The sequence below is a fragment of the Pelophylax lessonae genome (assembly GCF_965119305.1).
Source record: "Pelophylax lessonae genome assembly, chromosome: 3".
Classification (NCBI taxonomy): Eukaryota; Metazoa; Chordata; class Amphibia; order Anura; family Ranidae; genus Pelophylax; species Pelophylax lessonae.
In genome coordinates this window covers 575678616-575699705 of record NC_138770.1, presented here as the reverse complement: position 1 = coordinate 575699705, position 21090 = coordinate 575678616, and the positions used below count along the sequence as shown (strand labels likewise).

At 48.9% G+C, this 21090-nt stretch overlaps 1 protein-coding gene across 1 annotated transcript in view; it reads left to right on the top strand.

Moving 5' to 3' along the window:
* Nucleotides 1-820: 820 nt before the first annotated feature.
* The window catches only part of XPO1 (exportin 1), a 144195-nt gene continuing 123925 nt past the window's right edge, over nucleotides 821-21090 (top strand). Inside the window, exon 1 of the mRNA XM_082249577.1 lies at nucleotides 821-1335. The gene's annotated coding sequence lies outside the window, so the exon portion shown is untranslated. The remainder of the gene's footprint in view (nucleotides 1336-21090) is intronic.

Sequence of the window (21090 nt, the reverse complement as noted above, 5' to 3'; positions counted from 1 at the left end):
TGAGGCTTGTTTAAAGGGTTAACTAAATTCACTTACTATATCAGCTCTGAACACTTACCCGAGTGCTCTTTCAATCCAGCACTGCTCCTTTCATTCCCACACAGCAGCAGGCTTACTAAGGGGGTACTTGGAGGAGCTGAGAGCACTTGCAGGGGACTCTAGAAGAGGAGATATTGGACCATTTTGTGCAAAATCTTTAGGCCGAGTTCACACATATGTGGCCTGGGGGTTTGATTTAGCAGAGGCAAAGACTGTCAGAAGTAATGCCTGAACTGACAAAAGAGACATGGCGATCACAACAAGCATGCAGGTCCATAAATAGCTGTCTATACATCTATATAATACATGCTGTACTGTGTGCACATGAGGATGTGTTTGAGATGAGATGGAGGTTCCTCTTAGCAGGTCCTTGCACCCATCACACCAGGCACAGCAGGTGTACAGGCCCACATGGCTGGGAAAAGCAGCAGAAGAGTGCAGGTCTCAGGTTCCTCGCTATCACAGGGCGCCAAAACCTTCACAGTCAGTAACACAGAACGAGCAGTGGCGGGGAAAGGTTCTGTTTCCACGGCAATCAAACCTTGCCCCATGACTGGCATCTCCCTCCAGCCAATCAGAGCCCCGCAGCCCCGTCCAGTACGTCATCCCTCTGCTTCTCCTGTAGTCGCTTCGCGGCAATGAGCTCAAATAAGAAAAAAAAAATAGAAAAACAGGGGGAGGGGGGCGTGAACCTTAAGCACATTGACAAGCGTCCCCTGCGACCAACCGTTTTAGACCTGGACTAGGCGCCCGGCCAATCAGCGCCGGCGGAAGGCGGAGTTACACAGGTTTCCAAACGCTCGGCGGCGCCATGGGCTTGAGAACTAAACGGAGATGGAATGTCCCAGTCTGAACCGGTTTCAACCGGTTGCGAGTGTGTGGCAGTAGAGTAGAAGAAGCGCCTCTTTGAGCTTACCCGCCCGCTCTGCCGCGCCTCCACCACGGCGAGTAACTTGAAAACATTGTCTGCCGCCCGGGAAGCTTCCCCTACAATGTGCTGAGGGCCCCCGGAGACATTATTATTATTACTGGCCATTCATTACTATAGTGAGTGAGTGTGTGTGAGGCGAGAGGCCGGCCTAGGCCCACAGACTGTCCCCTTCCCATTCATTGGAGTACCAAGGCGGACTACATCCATCTCCCCACCAATAAACCCGCCACACCGCCGCCTGATTATCACTACTATTACTACACAGAGCGAGGGGGCCCACACCCGCCCACCGGGATTTCTATGTGAAGCTCAGTGCTGGATTACTCTCATTGGATCGTTGTGAGGAAGAGGCAGCTCCGCTCTCGGTAAGTGACTGATTCCTGTCAGGCCTTGTGTGGGCACAGTGCGGCCTTCCAGTCCCGGGCCAGACATGTGGACTGAGGGGATCGGGTGGAGGAGGCCCAGGCCTTGTTACTCCTGGCAACCCCTCAGAATCAGGAACCCTCCTGTGACTGGGTGGCGGGCCGGAGCTGTTGTCCCTGGCAACCCCTTAGAATTTGCTATCCTGCCGGAGGGCAGGCCTTGTTGCCCCTGGCAACCCCTCAGAAGGTGAAATCCACCTGATTGGATGGCGGGCGCTGTTACCCAGGGCAACCCCCCCTCTCAGAATGAGAAATGCGATTATTGAGCTCCCTAGAAGCGCGTCTCTCCACAGTAAGGTGTGTAGCTCGCCCTTCTTGTGTGTACGTGACTGTATATCGGAGGGGGTGTGTACCACACTGGTGGGGGGCTCTCCACGTGTGATCCTGACATGGAAGGGGGCAGAGATCAGAGCATGTGCTGCTTATACCTTTCCATACTGTGATTCTGTAAGGACGGAGGAGGAGAAGAAGCGCCCCTCTGATTCTGTCTGGGCCCAGTAGGCCTCAGGCTTTCAGGGAACTTTCCTACAGGCGCGCCGAGCGGGCGCTCACTGAGTACGTAGAGCTTCGCCCGTGTTTTGGCGAGTGGCTGGCGGAGTGGAAATTTCCAGAAATGTTACAGCGTGTGAGGAGAGCTCCGCGAGCGGCGTCACGTGCTGGGGAAGGGAGGGAGGGGCAGGGAGAGGCTGCTGCGTGACGGAGCCAGGCACACCGTGCTACCTGCGGGAGAGGAGCGGCGGGCTGTGCGGGGAGATCAGGGAGATAGATGCTCGCCTTGCTTCTATGGTGCCTTTGTTTTGCTTCACCTAAAGTGGCAATGAACCCAAAAACGAACACTCTTACATCGCAGCTCACAAAGTCATTTACACTACAACACCTACAGAAATGCGCCTGTGATGCATTGCATCTTGGTGTGTTTTGTGCAAGCTTATGCGCATTTTTATTTGTGGTTTTCTGTATTTTTATTTTCAAAAGCATACTTCTTCTGACCTGTTGTTAGGGTGTGCAAGGAGTTGCATTTGACAGGTTTATGTGCGTTCCGGTGAAATATGAAAACGTATTGCTATGGAGCGCAGAGGCGACTATAACACACAAACTTTTTTTTTTTTAAATAGTAATGGCGATGATCTGCGATTTCTTCTTTTTTTTTTTTTTTTTTTGCGGTATTGCGGCAGACAGATCGGACCCCTAACTGACACTTTTGGGGGTACCATTGGCATTACTACAGTAATCAGTGCTAAAAATATGTACTATTACTGTAATAATGACACTGGCAGGGAAGGGGTTAACAGTATGGGTAATCAAGGGGTTAAATGTGTCCATAGGGGCGTGATTCTAACTCAGGGGGCATGGCTTGTGAAGTCATCACAGAGACATGCAATCCTATATAGCAGGATCACATAGCCTCTGTGATCACTTCAGGGAGAATGACAGACGGCTGTGTTTACATCAGCCGTCTGTCCTTCTCTCTCAGCTGCGGGAGATCGCGAGTGGCCGGCAGCCATCGGAGTCGCCGGTCACACGCACTGGCTCCCTAACTGACGAGCGGGGGCGGGAATGCGCCGCCTGCCCCCTGGAGTCTCCGGAGCGAGTGACGTAGTAGTACGTCGGTTGGCCCAGGAGCGGCTGCCTGCCGCAGTAAATCTGCGGTGGGCGGTAGTTAAGTGGTTTAAGAAATTGTTATTGGGAATGTTTTATAGCAGAAAGTAACTTTTTTTTTTTTTTCCCACAACTGTGGTCCTTTTTTGTTTATAGCTCAAAAAATAAAACTCACAAAAGTGATCAAATAACACCAAAAGAAGCTCTATTTGCAGGAAAAAAAAAAACATAAATTTTATTTGGGTACATCTTCACAGGACCGTGCAATTGTCAGTTAAAGCAACTTTTTGCCGTTTCGCAAAAATTGGCTGGTCAGGAAGGGGGTAAAACCTTCCGAAGGTGAAGTGGTTTAAAAGGCCGGAACATTTTGTGTATTTAACCGCTTGCCGACTGCGCACAGTATATTTACTGCGGCAGTCGGCCCCGGCCAGGCAGAGTGACGTAGGTCTACGTCGCTCGCCTGTCACTCCTTCCAGAGCCAATAGCGGGCGGGCGCGCGCCCGCCTCGGCTCGTTCACGGAGGAGTGCGGGAGTGTGACTGGCGGACCCGATGTCCGCCGGTCACACTACGATCGCCGCTACAGCGGGAGAAAGACAGAGCGGCTTGTGTAAACAAGCCACCTGTCAGTTCTCCCTGTGTAAAAGTGAAGATCAAACAGTTCTACTATGTAGAACTGTTGATCTTTGTTTTTACACTAGTAGCCATGTCCCTACACAGTTAGAATCACGCCCCTAGGACACACTTAACCCCTCCCTGTCCAATACTGTTAACCCCTTCCCTGCCAGTGTCATTTTTGCAGTAACAGTGCATATATATAGCACTGATTACTGCAGTAATGTCACTGGTACCCCCAAAAGTGTCAAAAATGTCAGTCAAGGGTCCGATCTGTCCGCCGCAATGTCGCAGTACCGCAAAAAAAATCGCAGATCGCCGCCATTACTCGTTAAAAAAAAAAACACCAAAAATGACAAAAATCTTTCCCTTTGTTAGTAAACGCGATAACTTTTGCGCAAACCAATCAAAATACGCTTTTTGCGATTTTTTTTTACCAAACATAGGTAGCGTAAAACAAATTGGCCGAAAATTTTAAAAGATTTTGATTTTTACATTTTTTTTTGGGGGAATTTCATATAAAAAAAAGTGAAAAATATTGTTGTTTTTGCAAAAATTACGCTCTTTTTTTGTTTATAGCGCGTGATCAAAAAATCGCACAGGTGATCAAATACCACCAAAAGAAAGCTCTGTTTGTGGGAAAAAAAGGACGTGAAATTCGTTTAGGTACAGCGTCGCACGACCGCGCGATTGTCCGTTAAAGTCACGCAGTAAAAAATCGCAAAATAACCCCTGGTCTTTTAGCAGGAAAATCCTCCGGTGGTAAAGTGGTTAAGTCAATAAAATAGTCCCTGAATGTGTTGCCCTCTTTATACTTGCCTGAGCCCCATTTCTATCCATCACTGTGCCCATCTATAGCAGCTCTCTGCTCACAGGATACACAGGCAGGAGCCAATCAACTCCTGGGAGCTGCACGGTGTGTAAACAGATGCACACCCCTTGGCTCAGGAGCACACCTGCAGGAAAGCAGCTTCCTATGGAGGCGCATTGAGAAGAGGAGCCAGGAGCGCTGACGGGGGACCCCAGAAGAAGACTGGGCTGCTCCATGTAAAACCATTGCACAGAGCAGGTAACTGTAACACATTTCTTAAAGAGCTTGTAAACTTCAGAATTTTTTTTTATTTTTAAAAAAAAGTACACCTGAAAGAATAAACACATAATGAGCTAGTATGCATCGCTTACTAGCTCATTATGAAATATTTATCTTAGAACGAAGCGCCGACCGCTCACCCCTCTCATGGGTGACATGCATCCGGCCATCTGATTAGCTGGACCCGCGATTACGTCACTCCCACGCATGCGTGCGGGAGCCGTGGGTCACGGCACGGGTCTCTGAAGGAACGGCACCGGCGGCCGTTCCTTTAGAGCGAATGCGCCAGTGATGTCACTGGCTGCATTTAAGGTAAATATCTCCTAAACGGTACATGTTTAGGAGATATTTACAGTACCTATAGGTAAGCCATCATCGGCTTACCTATAGGTACAAGTTGCAGGGAACGGTTTACTTCCTCTTTAAGTTATTAGGTTTTCAAAACAAAATTAAAGAGGAGCAGCTACAAATACTGTAGTTTCTGACCTTTTAATATTATGGGACCTACCTGTCCAGGAGTCCAGCAGTGTACCTACATAAGCCGATTTTTCAATTAGCTATCGGGTGTTGGTGCCGCCATCTTGACGAAGGAAAAGCCTCAGTAACGCTTTGCGGCTTAACAGCCAGTTTTACAACGCGCAAAGCACACTGCACTTTGTGAATAAGCTTACTGCAGGGGATGGAGAGGGGGCAGAAGTGGGAGCAGGTACCTGTCAAAACTAGGTACCCACTCCCCCTTACAAGGTGCCAAATGTGACAGCGTTGTGGGGTGGGGCAGACAAGCAGAGCTTCCCCTTTTGGGTGGACCTCCACTTTAAGCTTTGCAATCACTTTAAAGTGGAACTTTAGTGAGAAAATGAAGTCCTGCTAGATCACTTCATGCTGGCCCCTTTAACCACTTACCGACTGCTCACTAGAGCTCTACTGCGGCAAAGTGGTTCGTTATCGTCTGGCGACGTAGACCTTCAGTCACAGCGGGAGTCGGGCCAGGGGAGGAGCAGCGGCGATCGCTGGGAATCGAGTGTGGAGATCCGCTTGCTTGTGTAAACACAAGCGGGCGGATCTCCTAAGTGACAGGCAGGGTCAGATTGCAGGGTTCAGCATAGCTGAACCTGCGATCTGTCCCTGTGTCACTCAGTCACCTCCCCCCACACACGTTAGTAAGCACCAGGCATACATTAACCCCTCCCTCTCCAATAAAATTAACCCCTTCCCTGCCAGTGTCATTTTTACAGTAACAGTGCATATATATATATATATATATATAGCACTGATTACTGCAGTAATGTCACTGGTACTAGGGCTGCAACTAACGATTAATTTGTCTGTCGACTAATCTATAGATTTATTTTATTTTTTTTGCTTAATTGAGTGTTTTTTTGATTAGCTAATTAATACAGACCCCTCAGTTAGCCCCCTCCCAGTACAGACCCCTCAGTAAGCCCTCCCACCTAGTACAGACCACTTAGTAAGCCCCCCTCCCAGTGCAGACCCCTCAGTAAGCCCTTCCACCTAGTACAGACCACTTAGTAAGCCCCCCCCCCCTCCCAGTGCAGACCCCTCAGTAAGCCCTCCCACCTAGTACATACTGTACTAGGTGGGAGGGCTTACTGAGGGGTCTGTACTGGAAGGGGGGCTTACTAAGTGGTCTGTACTGTACAGACCACTTAGTAAGCCCCCCTCCCAGTACACTAGTACAGACCACTCAGTAAGCCCTCCAACCTAGTACAAACCCCTTAGTAAGCCCCCCCCTCCCGGTGCAGACCCCTCAGTACGCCCTCCCACCTAGTACAGACTGTACTAGGTGGGAGGGCGTACTGAGGGGTCTGCACTGGGAGGGGGGGCTTACTAAGGGGTCTGTACTAGGTGGGAGGGCTTACTGAGGGGTCTGTACTGGGAGGGGGGCTTACTAAGTGGTCTGTACTGTACAGACCACTTAGTAAGCCCCCTCCCAGTACAGACCCCCCCCAGTAAGCCCTCCCACCTAGTACAGGCCATTACAAGCCGCCACAGTACAGTACAAGCCGGTGTAGTGCCGCACATGTGACATCTCTTAAGTAGCTGGGTGATCGGGGAGGATGGCGTTGCGGCAGAAGCTGTGGCGGAGTACAGGGGTGCTGGAGACGGTCAGCGCTCACCTCTTGTCTCCGGCATCGGTGTGGACGGTCTTGTCTCCGGGAATCGGTGTGGACGGAGCCCGGCGGGGGAATTTCAAGCGGCGCGGTGGCCGGCCAGGGGGCGTGTGACGTCACGCGTAGACGATTTTTTGTAGTCGACGTGTCGTGGCAGCCCTAACTGGTACCCCCAAAAATGTCAGTCAAGGGTCCGATCTGTCCGCCGCAATGTCGAAGTCCCGCAAAAAAATCGCAGATTGCCGCCATTACTCGTTAAAAAAAAAAAAAAAAAAAACACGCCAAAAATGACAAATCTTTCCCTTAGTAAACGCAATAACTTTTGCGCAAACCAATCAAAATACGCTTATTGTGATTTTTTTTTTTTTTTTTTTTTTGTACCAAACATTGGTAGCAGAAAACAAATTGGCCAAAAATTTAAAAAAAATTGGATTTTTACATTTTTTTCTTGGGGGGGAATTTCATATAAAAAAATGTGAAAAATATTGTTATTTTTTTCAAAATTTACGCCTTTTTTTTTGTTTATAGCGCAAAAAGTAAAAATCGCACAGGTGATCAAATACCACCAAAAGAAAGCTCTGTTTGTGGGAAAAAAAGGACGTAAATTTTGTTTAGGTACGGCATCGCACGACCGCACGCAATTGTCAAAGTCGCACAGTGCCGAATCGCAAAAAGTGGCCTGGACGTAAGACAGCAAAGTCCTCCGGTGGTAAAGTGGTTAACAGGTATAGCTATGCAAAATATTAAAAATATGGCTATACTGTATCACCACTTGCTGACCGCCAACGGTACTGCAGCTGGTCGGCTCTGTCCCACGAAACAAACATAACTACACGTCGCTTCGCGGAACCGCAAGTAGGGGCGCACACGCCCATTGGCCACAGGGGGAACCAATCAGCAGGTCCGGCGATCCTGCGATCGCTCCCCGTGGAGACAGAACGGCGGTCTGCCGTTGTAAACATGGCAGACCGCTGTTCTGTCAGTAATGAACACAGGGCTCCGGTAACATAGGCTACAAGTGCTTCTTTTGTGCGTCATGCGATTCGGTTTGCGCGATGTTACCATGATTCGACAGGTGGAAATTGCGGCAACATCGCACAGCGTTTGGGGTGCCATTGCAAATCACGGGCATCGCACAGGCGTCCCGCGATTTGCAATGATTTCCGGATCGTGGGCAGAATCGCGGTGTTTCTGCCCGCTATCCGCTACGCTCACATGTAAACGTAGCCTAAAGCGGAACCCTCCATATTCTTTGCAGCAAAGGAAGCTGCTTCTGTTTGATCTGCAACTGCCATGATTCTGCACGTGATCAATTATGATACCAGCCATTTGATGATTTGACAGTTTGGTTGCAGACAAAAGCAAATGTGACAGTTACATTCCTGGAATGCAGAGATTGATATCTGTTTTTTGAAACTGTTATTAAATTAGTATGTATGTTCCTTGCTAAAGAACATGTATCAAGTTTTTATGGGTGAAGCTCTGCTTTAAAGAGGAGCTCTGGTCCATAAATAAAAAAAGTCAGCAGCTGCAAATCCTGTAGCTGCTAACTTTTTTAATATACACAATCTTTACCATCCTAGAAGTCCTGCGCTGTGATCACCGTCGCTGCTTGTGGGAAGATGCCTTTGACTTCCTAGTAGTTCATATAGAAAATGAATAAGACGCCGCTCTCCCAACCAGCCACTGTAGTTATAGACCTCTGATCAGCTTCAGCCTGTAAGTCTCCACAGTGGCCTTTGGTGGAGACTTACAGGCTGAAGCGGATCTGATGTTTGTTCTATGGTGGCTGGTTGGGAGAGTGGTACCTTAACTTTATATATGCAGTGCTTCGGATGGCCTCCTTGGCAGCCTGCGCACCTCTAGCTGAGCATCTCGGGAGCTCAGTCCCCGGCTTTGAGCTTTTCCAAGCTTGGTATTTAAGTCCCAGTGACTTCCTGATGATCTACAGCTGGCTTCCCACAGTGTGTGCAAGATGTGCTTTTCTCAGTGATCCCACATTCTCATGGGACTTGTCATTTGTCCCAGGAGGTTGCTGGAGGGGATACCAGCAGAAAAAGCTACTTGCTCCCAAAAATGCATACATGACATCAACATTGTGGTGTGAACCAGTGTTAATTTCGTCGACTAAAACCGACTAAAACGTTTTCGTCGACTAAATTAACACAATTTTAGTCGACTAAAATACGACTAAAACAATTCAGATGACTAAAATATGACTAAAACTAAAATGCCATTTTAGTCTTAAGACTAAAATACGACTAAAACTAAAATGGCATTTTAGTCAAAAGACTAGAACTAAAACTAAATCGAAATTTGCTGCCAAAATTAACACTGGTGCATGCTCAAAGCTTAATACCATAAATAATAACATATTAGATGTTTCACTCCAGGACCAGCAGTAGTATATAATGAGTTTGGAAATTGTAGAGAAATGCTTAAATAATGCATTACAAATTACAATTGAACTACACCCATTCGATTATAGATGACTAAAATGAGTTTTATTCGACTAAAATGTAGGACGTTTTAGTTGACTAAAATGTACTGGAGTTTTAGTCAACTAAATACGACTAAAACACTTGCAGAAGACTAAAATGGGACTAAAATGCCATTTTAGTCCTAAGACTAAGACTAAAACTAAATTGAAATGTGCTGCCAAAATTAACACTGGTGTGAACAGGGCACATAGAAAACAATCTATCTTATCTGATAGGGTGGTTGTACATTGTGAAGTTCATTGGAAAATTGACTTCTGTACAACCACGGTGCCTATAGAAGGATTGAAATTTGGCCTGTCCCTGCTGAACTGGCCGAATTTCGATACATGTATGGCTGTAATAATTCTGCTAGTCCTAAGCAGGGCTATAGACTGACTCTCGGCTGGCTCAGAAGGAACTCGCTGGGATTCAAACCTTGTATAGCTTCCAAATTATTGGAATCAAATTGATCAATCAACTTGGGTTCCACAAGCCTGTTCGGTTTTACATGCAATTTTTTTGCTAGCAGCTGTTATAGCTGCTAGCGACAACCATTGTGTTCTCTCAGCAGGGATGGATTCCCCTGGCAGGAGAACACATTGGCTCCATGGGAGAGATTTCCCTTTCAGCACTGTTGATGGGGGTAAACAAGAGATTTTCTTTCCTGCAACCTGTGGTTGAAGAAAAGTGCTCAGTCTATGGCCAGACTAACACTACCCTCCCCCAGATGCTGCTATCCAAAGGTTTACAAATTCATCCAGAGTGATGGCACCTTGACAGGAAGTGTGTTAGGCTCCTATCACACAGGCGGTACGCGCCCGACAGTCAGTTCTGCTCAGCAGCGGATTGATCCGCTGATTGCCGCTGAGCAGGCAGATGACAGCTCAGTCTCTGCTCTGTGTGCAGAGACAGAGCTGTCAGAGCCCTGCTCTCCTCTATGGGGAGATCGGATAAGAACGGACCGTCTGTCCGTTCTCATCCGATCCTCCAGACGGATGAAATAGGGTTTCCATCTGTCCGGATTTCAGGGACAGGATCAGATGGCAGCGGGTGTCAGCGGAGATATCTCTGCTGACATCTGCCGCTCCATAGGGCTGCATGGAGCATCCGATCTGGTCTGCCTGAAAAACATGACGATTGGAAAGCCTGTGTGAAAGGGGCCTTACTGTTGAGATAACCAGGTGAAAATAAAGGAATAAAAGCTTTAGTCCCTTTTCACACAGACTGTTCGATCAGGTCTGCCTGTCCATTTTTCAGGTGGACCTGATTGGACGCTCCAGTCTCCCCTATGGAGCAGGGCATGGCAGCCGTGACCTGTCCGTTGACCTCCGCGATCCTGTCTGCAAAATCCAGACGGAGGGTGGTCCTATTTTTCATTCATCTGATGGATCAGAAAGGCGGCCATAGAGGAAAATGGTGCTGTGTTTACAGTGAGCAGAGATGGACCTGTCATCCCCCTGCTCAGCAGGGATGAGTGAAGCAAGTGGATCCAGCAAAACGGAGGCACCAGTGTGAAAGGATTCTTAGGGACTTCCACACTCGTTCGCTTCAAAACTGCCAGTAAAACGCCTATGCGTTAATGCAGGGCTCGACAGGTGCCAGGTCGCATTGACAACTAGAATTAGCTTCCTGACTCCTGGGCGACACTGCGGCCCCCACGTGGGGGTGCGCGGACTAAGATGCTGCGCCGGCCGGTAATTGAGGCCGTGGCTTTACAGCCTGCTGTTGGGAGACACTTCCATCAGGGAACTGGCGCCCTCTTGTGGTGGCGGGACTGCAACAAGTAGTCACTGGCGGCGCTGAGGGTTTCCCCTGCCTGTTCTCACTGCTTGGAGAAGAGGTTGAGGGCTTAATTTGGTGCCCTGTCCTTACCGATGAGTGGACAGGGAGTTTGTTGCGCAGCTGGTCGGAACAGCCTCAGCTCCATATACAACCCCACAAAGATGGAAATTTTTTGTTTTTTATTTTATTTATCTTTTTACCCCATTAAAATTATTTTTTTTTATTCTTTCTCTGTCCTGCCACACAGCCGAAGGCCCCTTTCACACGGGCTGTCTGATCAGGTCCATCCGTCAGTTTTTCAGGCGGGCCTGATCAGACCCTCCAGTCTCCTCTATGGAGTGGCGGATGCCTGCTGACAACCGCCGCCATCCGATCCTGTCGGCCAAAAACAGATGCTGGTACTACTTGACGGATCAAATCAGGTCAAAATGGACAAACAGTCCATTATTACCCTCCGACTGCCCCATAGAGGAGAGCGGTACTGTGTCCATGTTTGCTCTGCATAACGGAGCGGACAAGATCTGTCATCCACCTGCTCAGTGGGGATTGGCAGAGAAATAGTGGCTTAGCCGAGGTGCATGTGTGAAAGGGGTCTAAGGTGGCATGAGTTACTGGATCTCCTAGTGCCTCCAACTTGCTGCACTGTCCTTCCCTAGTGAGCCACTGCCTATCACACCATCAAGCCAAGTACACATGAAATGCCGGACAACATCAGCCGGTGCATTAAAAACTGGCTGCCATTTGGCCTGTGTGTATGGTAGCCGGTCCTACAGAAGCCTGCCATTCGGCATGAGCAAAAAAAAGTACTGGCTCCTAACTTTTTTTAGCTGCTCCTAGATTTCTAGCAAATTTTGTCAAGCCCTGCATTAAGGAAACGTTTTTGCAGCATGTGTGTTTTTTTTGTTTTTTTGCTCTTATTTACGCAAAAGCGCTTGAAAAACTGCAGTGTGAAAGGGCCCTTAAAAAAAAAAAAAAAAATGTAGCCACCAAAGCGAAGGATTGGAAATCTACAAATTGTAAAACTATTTTCTCTTGCGTCCTCCGACAGTCGCCGCCCATTCAGTCTTCACTTAAAATGGCGGACCGGCAGTGTTTAGCCCCGCAGCGGCCACTGCATGTGTCTGCACCTCCAATGCACCCAAGGTGACCTTTAGTTTGTTTTGGGGGTCCCTCTCCTAAAGGTCACCTTGGGTGCATTGGAGGTGCAGACACATGCGGCGGCTGCTGCGCGGTTAAACACCGCCGGTCCGCCATTTTAAGTGAAGACTGTGTGAATGGGCGGCGACTGTCGGGGGACTCAGAAAAATGAATTTTACGGTAAGATTTTACAAAAATTCCGTTTTTGCTTTTGGGTTTATTATCTCTAAAGTATAACTAAAGGCAAAACGTTTTTCAGTTTTGAATAGTGTAAAATCTGTCAGTTTTTATTGTGGTCTGTGCCCCTGTTAAAGAGGAGCTTTAGGTTTCCCCCCCAAAAAAAAAATACTGTAGCTGCTGACTTAGTATAAGGACACTTGCCTGTCCAGGGATCCAACCATGTCCTCACCTGAATTGATTCTTTAGTTTGCTTCAGGTCCAGGCGATGTTGTCTGAAGTAAGGGTAATGAGAAGTGAAGCCTTGCGTTTATACAGCCGGTTTCCTACTTTGCATGCGCAAGTCGTGCCGTGCATTGTGAATGATCCTGCAGTCTTCTGGGACCTGTGATGTGTACCAGAAGACTGCGGGAGGGGGAGTGGGTGGCAAACCTCTGTCTCAGTTCGCTGTGGCATTCTGAGCCCGAAGTGGGAGCGTGTACTTGTCAAAACCAAGTACCTCCCCCCCCCCCAAAAAAAAGTTCCAAATGTGGCAGTGGAGGGGGCAAATGGGCAGAAAGCTCAGCTTTAAGGAAATTCACCCTCTTTCTCTTTTTTACCATCATTAAAACTGAAAGTAAATAAAATCCCCATGTTTTTAGTTGTCCCTAGAAAAGTAATCAAGGGTAAGTCTGCCAATAGGGATGCTGGTTCTGGTGCCTGGGGGATCTCTAAGGAATTCCCTTAATTTGCAGTGATTTCCTCTCCCTTCCTGTTTGGCTGTAGGACAGGACGAATAGAGAAATCTTTGCAGGTGAACATAGATGGTGAAAAAAAAAATCTAAAAGGAGTTATAACTAGGGATGCACCGAAATGAAAATTTTGGGCCGAAACCGAAACCGAAAATGCAGGATGCCCTTGGCCGGAAACCGAAACCGAAACCGAAAATGACTTTTTCCCCCAAAAAAATTTGAAATGGATAGAACAGGGACATAAACCAAAAACAGGCAGCGACGTACACCTAAACCTGTCGCTGCCACCCTGTCACAGTATATGTACTGTGATGGGTTGGCAAGAGGTTAATTTAATTACCAATGGTATTTGTATTATGAGGCATGAGGGGTTAATGTATTGTCACTGCTGGTCACTCATCTATTAGTGACTGACCAGTGGCAGGTAATTAACCCCTTTGTGCTGCATTAGTGCAACCAGTGTTAATTAACACTGACACTGGTTGCACTAATGCAGCACAAAAGGGGTTAATTAACTGCCACTGGTCAGTCACTAATAGATGAGTGACCAGCAGTGACAATACATTAACCCCTCATGCCTCATAATACTAATAGCATTGGTAAGCTGCCTCAGCTCCCCTCCCCCCTCCCCCACTGCCTCAGCGTCCTCCTCCTCGGGTGTCCTCTCCTGCATTCAAAAGTCCCGCCTCTGGCCGGCGGCACCGCCTCTCAATGATGTCCCTACTACTCTGTGCATTATGAATGGACATACTAGGCGGGGGGCGGGGCGAGCGGCCGCTATAGAGAGAACTATTGTGATCCTTCACTGTCAGCTCCTCACGTCTATGTATGAATGAGAACTGAACTGAGCTGACACCGGGCGGGGGGGCGGGCGGAGCGGCCGCTATTAGCTGTGACTATGTGAGAGCTTCTCTTCCTTGTCAGCGGAGATACGTGCCTGTCAGGGAAGTGAAGCTCTCACATAGTCACAGCTAATAGCGGCCGCTCCGCCCGCCCCCCCGTCCGGTGTCAGCTCAGTTCAGTTCTCATTCATACATAGACGTGAGGAGCTGACAGTGAAGGATCACAATAGTTCTCTCTATAGCGGCCGCTCGCCCCGCCCCCCGCCTAGTATGTCCATTCATAATGCACAGAGTAGTAGGGACATTATTAAGAGGCGGACGGCCGGCCAGAGGCGGGACTTTTGAAACCTGCCCTGCCCTGCGCTGCGCTGCGCCCTCCTCCTTCCCCACGGCGGCCATTTTTATTTTCGGCACTGTTAACCCATTATCGGCCGAAATGAGAGAGGCTCATTTTCGGCCGATAATTTCGGTGGCCGAAATTTCGGTGCATCCCTAGTTATAACCCTCCTTTACTCTGTTCAAAATTGGTGGTGGGGGGAATTTTGCGTATAATTCTTCTTAATAGACTTAGAGGAAGTAAACCCTCCTCTACAACTTGTACCTATAGGTAAGCCTATGATAAGGCTTACCTATAGGTACTGTAAATCAGGCCTCGACAAAACCCGGGCGCCAGGTCGCATTTGCGACTAGGATTAGCGACCTGGCGCCTGGGGTGCCCTGCAGAAGGTGTCCTGTCATTTTTGCACGGACTTCCGCGCACGGAGTGCTTGGACTTCCGGGCCGTCCGAAAATTGAGGCCCCGGCTTTTCGGCCTACTTGAGATGAGAGGATTCCAATGGGGAACTGGCGCCCTCTTGTGGTGGCCGGGAGTAATGACTGTTGTAATTACTGTTTCCACTGCCTGTTTGTTCACAATGCCATCTCCCTGTCCAGTTAGTTACCTTTGACAGGGAGTGTGGTTATTTATTAATTTAATTTATTTTTTTAAATGTAAAAACTAAATATTTTTTTCTTTTTTTTTTTAATTATTAAAAAAATATATTTTTTTTCCAATTATTAAAAAAAAAAATATATATATAAAAATAATCTTTTTTTTTTTTTCCTCATCGCCATGCCGCAGCCGAAGGCCCCTTTCACACGGGCTGTCTGATCAGGTCCGCCTGTCAGTTTTTCCGGCAGACCTGATCGGACCCTTCATTCTCCTCTATGGAGCAGTAATCTGCCGCCATCTGATCCTGTCCGCCAAAAGCAGACGGATGGTGGTTCTATTTTCTATCCATCCCATGGATCGGATCAGATGGCATCGGATGGAAAGAGACAGACAGTCTGTTTTCATTCAATTGCGCTATAGAGGAGAGTGGGGTTCTAGTCGTATTTATGTGTAAATTTAGTATCCGTTTTCTTAAAGCTTGGTTGTTAGTTTAAAAAAAAAAAAAACTGGCTCCTAACTTTTTTAGCTGGCTCCTAGATTTCAGGAAAATTTGTCAAGCCCTGCTGTAAATATCTCCTAAACATGTACCGTTTAGGAGATATTTACCTTACATGCAACCAGTGACGTCACTGGCGCATGCGCTCTAAAGGAACGGCCGCTCGTGCCGTTCCTTCAGAGTCCCGTGCCGTGACTGTCGGCTCTCGTGCGCGGGAGTGACGTCACCGGAAGACGGGCCACTGGACATGTCGCCTGTCATAGAGGTGAGTGAGCGGCACGGCGGGGGCTCGTTCTAAGGTAAGTATTGCATAATGAGCTAATATGCGATGCATACTAGTTCATTGTCTTTCTCTTGCAGGGTGAAAAAAAAAATTGCAAGTTTACAACCTCTTTAATTTTGTGCTCTTGGTATAGTTTAGAATATAACTAAACCTAAAACCCAAAATATCTATTACAGTTTACCAGTCCTCCGGTTTGGTGGCTGTGCTTATATACAGTATCTCACAAAAGTGAGTACACCCCTCACATTTTTGTAAATATTTTATTATATCTTTTCATGTGACAACACTGAAGAAATTACACTTTGCTACAATGTAAAGTAGTGTGTACAGCTTGTACATCAGTCCATGCCCTCAAGGAGCTTACAATATAAGGTCCCTACCTCCCATTCCTACAGGCACATACTGTGGCCAATTTAGACAGGAGCCAATTAAAGCGGAGTTCCGCTCCCCTTCAAAAAATTAAGTCAGCAGCTACAAATAATGTAGCTTCTGACTTTTAAATAGTAGAACTTACCTGTCCAGGGAGTCCGCGATGTCAGCATCCGAAGCCGTTTTACGTTTTGGCTCTCTGGTGCCGCCGCCGCCACCATCCAGAGTTAGGGAACCCGGCAGTGAGGCCTTCCGGCTTCACTGCTGTAGTCCCTACTGCGCATGCGCAAAGTGCGCTACACTTTGTAATTGGCCCGGCGGCGGAGGAGGAAAAAGGAGGCGACCAAACTTCCGAGGGACAGCGCCGCAACGCTGTCTCCCAGGAAGTGGGGAAAGTTACACGTCAAACGGGTACCCGAGGAAGCAGATCAGCGGAGTTCCACTTTATATCTACTGGCATGTCTTTTTTGAGTGTGAGAGGAAACTAAAATACCCAGAGGAAACCCACATAAGCACAGGGAGAACATGCAAACTCCAGGTGGGTAGTGCCGTTGTTGGGATTCACACCAACAACTCTAGTGCTGCTAGGCGTAAGTACTGGCCACTTAGCCACTGTATGTGCAAACTGTTTAGTATGTAGTAATCTGTAGCAGCCATTCACAAATAGAATCAAATTCTTCATTTATAGTAAGCTTTTGAGCTTTTTTGTTTTTTTTTTCTCTTGTTACAATCTTTTATGGGGCCTCATGGTAATTTTCATCAAGCCTATGTAGTTTTCATGTTTGCACACTGTCACTTGGAAGTCTATCAGAATTATTTTTAACATGCAAGCTCTGCTCCTGTATTTTATCAGTATCATGTACAAATTGGGTTTTCAGGATTAGCAGTATCTTTGTTGACAACAGCAACCAGTTAGCACCTCCCTGCATGTTTCTTTGTTTACATAATATAATGACTAAGCTCAGTGGTTGCCACAGGCATCAGTCTGTTCTTGCAGACATTAGTGCCATTGATGTTTTCCACAGTGCTCAGTCTATATATAGTGATAACTTGGTGCATGCACTATTTCATCACTATAATGTCCTAGAAATGTATTTAGAAGTCCTATTAAGAAAGAGGAAAGAATACTTGTATGCATTAAAGTCTACAGAAAGTGTATTACAAGAATAAACAATGTTCAGAAATGTCTGTAGCAGGCGCTCAAATGAAATCTAGCGAATAAGAGTGTATTGATCAGTTATGCCTCCTAATATCAAGTCCTGTGTGTGTGTGTGTGGTCATTACTGTTTAGCTATGTGGTAATCATTTGCACTTGATGACCAGTGAGCCACATGATAGTTTGGTTATATCAGGGCTGGAAAAATCCTTGGAGGCGTTTACTTCTAAAAAGTTACAGCTAGTGGCAAACGTCCTTCAGTATAGTGTTATTGTTTAGCGTCTCTTTATTGCTGCTAATGGGTACCCATGCTCTTCTTCTACTCAATATCAAATGCCCAACTTTTAGACATTAAAACAGAATTTCTCTTACGTTCTCTTGACAGTCGCCGCACACTCATACAGTCTTCACTTATGGGTATTGGTCTTATCCACAGGAGTAAGCTAGGCAGAAGATTTTGTTAGAAACATTCACAAAACTTTGCATAGACACACCTACAGGGGGCTGTCCCTGTAGTCCAATACCCCTGGCTAGCCTCATTCCCAATTCAGTTTGTCTTTTGCCTAGTTCAGGAGTAGGCAGGCTTCCCTTTGCTGGGGCTACAGTCTCAGCCTTTTCTTCTGTTTTCTTAATTTTTATTTCTGCTAAATGTGTTTTCTTTACGCTAATAGCATTTTATTTGTTCCTGCGCTTAGTTAGTCAGACTTCGGAAGACTACAGCGTTTGCGGAGCTGGGAATCGGACTGGTTATCCTAGAGCCTTACGGAATCCCAGCCCGCCATCGAGCGTTTAGCAGACCCCCCCTTTTTCCACATATGATGGGGCGGTTTGGGTGGTCTGGCCAATTCCCTGAATGTTAGCCTGTAGTATGTCTTCATGCACAAAGTGTTTTAGAGGAAGGAAAAACACCCACAGCCATTGCATCCAGGAGCAGCAGAGTTGGCAGAAAAAACGCTTGACGCTTCTAAACACATGTGAACTCATTTAAAAAAGCTATGTGCTTTTAGCACTTGAGCATTAATTCATTTAATTGGGCAGAATATATTAACGATGTGTCCTCGGAGGAGTCCAGTCTTGTGTTGGAATAACCTTTATTGCATTTTTCTATAGGGTTGCACCGAAATGAAAATTTTGAACAGAAACCGAAAATGCAGGATGCCCTTGGCCGAAAACCGAAACCAAAAATGACTTTTTCCCCCAAATAATTTTAAAATAGATAGAAGAGGGGCATAAACAGGCAGCGACGTACACCTGTCGTACACCTGTCGCTGCCACCCTGTCACAGTATATGTACTGTGATGGGTTGGCAAGTGGTTAATTTAATTACCAATGGTATTTCTATTATGCAGCATGAGGGGGTTAATGTATTGCCACTGCTGGTCACTCATCTATTAGTGACCGACCAGTGGCAGTTAATTAACCCCTTTGTGCTGCATTAGTGCAACCAGTATCAGTGTTAATTAACACTGGTTGCACTAATGCAGCACAAAGGGGTTAATTAACTGCCACTTGTTGGTCACTAATGCATCAGTGACCAGCAGTGACAATACATTAACCCCCTCATGCTGCATAATAGCATTGGTAAGCTGCCTCAGCTAACCACCCCCCCCCCCTGCCTCAGCGTCCCCCTTGGCAGTACACCCTCCCCCCCTCTGCCTCAGCGTCCCTCCCCATCCCAACGATTCAATCTCCTTACTGTAGTAGTGTCACTCTGAGTGCTCCTCCGGTGCCCTTCATTCAAAAGACGCACCTCTGTCGGCCTCCCACCTCTCGGTGATGTCACTACTACTACGATCTGTGTATGAATGAAGTGACATACCGGGCGGGCGAGCGGACGCTAATGCGGTAGCTGTAACTATGTGAGCTTCACTTCCCTGTCAGCGGGAGACGATGAGCATGAATGAACTGACCTGACACCGGGCGGGGGGAGCGGCCGCTAATAGCTATAACTGTGACAGGGTTCATACGGTCATGAAAATCCTGGAAAAGTCATGGGATTTTGACATGACACTTTCCAGGCCTGGAAAAGTTATGGAAAATGAGTAAACCCCACTAAGTTTTGGAAAAGTCATGGAATTTTGTGCAACTATTTAATTTAGAAAATGTCTCCGGGCCCCCTGTATTCTGTGGAAGTGGGGGACAGTAAGTGGACTACTTGCTCTGTTTCGGGTTTAGGCGGATTAATCAGCCGCAGCGCACTGCACAGCTGAAACCTGGTCACTGGCCTCTTCAATATGAATAGACCGTGACAGGCTAGGAACTCTGCGGCGGATTGATCCGCCTAAACCTGAAACCAAGAAATAGTGCACTTACTGTCCCGCTCCCAGGGGCGTACCAGCGGGGAGGGGAGGGGGGCACACGCACACTGGGGGGTGTCAGCCGGGCCACTCGGATTGCCGAACTGGGGGGGGGGGTGTCAGCCGAGCCACTCGGATTGCCGCACTGGGGGGTGTCAGCCGGGCCACTTGGATCGCCGCACTGGGGGGGGTGTCAGGCCGGTGTCCGCCGGGCCGCCTGCATCGCCGCACTAGTAGGTGTCAGGCTGCACTGGGGGGTGTCCGCTGGGCCGCCCGCATCGCCGCACTGGGGGGGGTGGCCGCCCGCATCTCCGCACTGGGGGGGTGTCAGGCCGGTGTCCGCCGGGCCGCCCGCATTGTCGCACTGATGGGTGTCAGGCCGGTGTCCGCATCTCCGTAGGAAGAAGGTCCGTGAGAGTGCCTGAGGAGTCTCGTTTTGTGTGCTGGCTAGGATGGGGATGGGTTGGGGCAGCTGCATAGAGATGAATTGAACTTTCCATATTCCTCATGCTGTCGCTGAATTCTTGTTACTCCTCCTCAGCGGCTGCAGGAGGAATATGGAAAGTTCAATTCATCTATATGCAGCTGCCCCATCCCCCTCCTATACAACTTCCTTTGCTGGCCCCCCCCCGTGCTCTTTAGCCCCCCCCCCGTGCTCTTTAGCCCCCCCCCCCCCGTGCTCTTTAGCCCCCCCCCCCCGTGCTCTTTAGCCCCCCCCCCCCGTGCTCTTTAGCCCCCCCCCCCCGTGCTCTTTAGCCCCCCCCCGTGCTCTTTAGCCCCCCCCCGTGCTCTTTAGCCCCCCCCCGTGCTCTTTAGCCCCCCCCCGTGCTCTTTAGCCCCCCCCCGTGCTCTTTAGCCCCCCCCCCGTGCTCTTTAGCCCCCCCCCGTGCTCTTTAGCCCCCCCCCCCGTGCTCTTTAGCCCCCCCCGTGCTCTTTAGCCCCCCCCCGTGCTCTTTAGCCCCCCCCCCGTGCTCTTTAGCCCCCCCCGTGCTCTTTAGCCCCCCCCCGTGCTCTTTAGCCCCCCCCCCGTGCTCTTTAGCCCCCCCCCCGTGCTCTTTAGCCCCCCCCCCCCGTGCTCTTTAGCCCCCCCCCCCCGTGCTCTTTAGCCCCCCCCCCCGTGCTCTTTAGCCCCCCCCCCGTGCTCTTTAGCCCCCCCCCCCCGTGCTCTTTAGCCCCCCCCCCCCGTGCTCTTTAGCCCCCCCCCCCGTGCTCTTTAGCCCCCCCCCCCGTGCTCTTTAGCCCCCCCCCCCCGTGCTCTTTAGCCCCCCCCCGTGCTCTTTAGCCCCCCCCCCGTGCTCTTTAGCCCCCCCCCCGTGCTCTTTAGCCCCCCCCCCGTGCTCTTTAGCCCCCCCCCCGTGCTCTTTAGCCCCCCCCCCCGTGCTCTTTAGCCCCCCCCCCCGCGCTCTTTAGCCCCCCCACCCCAGTGTTCTTTAGCCCACCACCCCATGCTCTTTAGCCCCCCCCCCCCGATGCTCTTCAGCTCCCCGCAGTGCTCTCCACCCCCCTGTGCTCCCTGGCTCCCCCCTCAGTGGTTTCCAGTTCCCCCAGACAGTGCTCTCCAGTTCCCCCTCCCCCTGTGCTCT